The sequence below is a fragment of the Dendroctonus ponderosae genome, unplaced genomic scaffold (assembly GCF_020466585.1).
Source record: "Dendroctonus ponderosae isolate FM_Combo_2020 unplaced genomic scaffold, Dpon_F_20191213v2 Dpon_F_20191213_11, whole genome shotgun sequence".
In the NCBI taxonomy this organism is placed as follows: domain Eukaryota; kingdom Metazoa; phylum Arthropoda; class Insecta; order Coleoptera; family Curculionidae; genus Dendroctonus; species Dendroctonus ponderosae.
The window spans coordinates 3393970-3395575 of record NW_026017213.1 but is presented as its reverse complement, the minus strand read 5'-3'; positions in this window follow the sequence as shown (position 1 = coordinate 3395575).

Here is a 1606-nt window from a genome sequence, read left to right as displayed (position 1 = left end):
CCATCCATGGTTCACTTCCTAAAAAGGCCATTTATTTCTGTCTAGAATGATGTACAAATGAGCGTTCTTGCTCATTTTGCCTCCGAGAAATGAGCAAAAATGAGACGGAAAACATGGAATTTCGGGATAATCTTGCACCTAAGTGTTTGATATTCAAATTTCGTTTTTTGGGTCAAAACTACTCATCACTCACGTTGTTACGACTGAATCGAGTTTTCAGTTCTCTATCCAACGATGCCAAAACGAATTCTGTGGTTCGAATGGTTCTTGAGAAACTTCGAAAAAAGCAGCGTCATGTTCAAGTGGATTTTGCAACTCAAAAAAAAACCACGCCAATCCCTTGATAATTTGTTGATTCATTGTTATCAGCGTTATAAAATAAACTGCACCGAACACAATAATATCACACTCAATCATTGATAAATCAAAATCACTGTCAGTTTAATAACGCAATGAGTATTTGAAAAGTTTATCAGATCTACAGATGCACCCGCACTAAGAGAAAAATGACGAATTCAAAGTGCATATGTGCGTCCCAAGCCTCAGATGGAAGAACGACCGAGAAAAATCGGTTCACCCTCCCATAAAAAGTTATCACTTCAATAATAATGAACGTTTCTCATATGGTCGGTACCCAAACTTTGGGGTACCGCTAGTCGCAAGCGGAAAAAAATTGCATGAGAGCAAATGCGAACCAGTCTTATGAAGCTGGAAAGTGTTCGGTTTCTTTTCTGTATAGGTAGATGGCGCGTCCTTCTCTATGTCTCTAACAGATTCACCTTGTCCTGCTTAAAGCGGCTGTAATTACTGCCGAAGTCGTACTCAAAAGGTACCCGCTTCGCGCCTTGGGGAATTTCCCTTTGGCACAAGTGGCACTAACCCAAACTAACCAACATCTGTGCGAACGGTCTCTTTTGGCATTAGTCCTTTTCTCCCGAATTCTAGAGAAAATTTTTGACTCAATAAAAATAAGTTCTGGTTTAAGAATAAAACAGATTTTTCACCAATCCCTTATCAGGGAAGTGGACCATACAGGGGAGAATGACAGAAGCAGAGATGCCAGGTCTACCGACTTTTCGGTAGATACCGATCTACCGATTCCATGCAGATTTCTACCGAAAAATAAATAAAATTTAAAAAATTATCCGTGGATTACTTAAAATAATATAACATATTGCCAATCATGATCAAAGTACGTTGGTAATAGCAGACATTTTATTTTAGCACACCTCGTATTTTAGAGTTCTTTTTCAAACAGAAAATGAAAACATAAATATGATAAAATTATGTTTTATGGATCCTGCGATAGTGAAATCAGCTTCCCTACGATCTATTTCTGATGTTGCAATGATATTTCCAAATTTAATAACTGATAGTGAATTACAAGGTCTGGACATAGAATGACGTCTGTTGCGAAATGCTGAAGAAATTAAAAAACATTCTGGAAATATTGAAGAGTTTTGGAGCCAAGTACAAATATTGAAATATGGAGGTGATACATTCATGTTTCCAATTTTAACCAATTTTATTTGAAACCTGCTTATTCTACCTCACTCATCAGCCAATGTTGAACGGATATTTTCACAGGTTAATCTAATGAAAACTA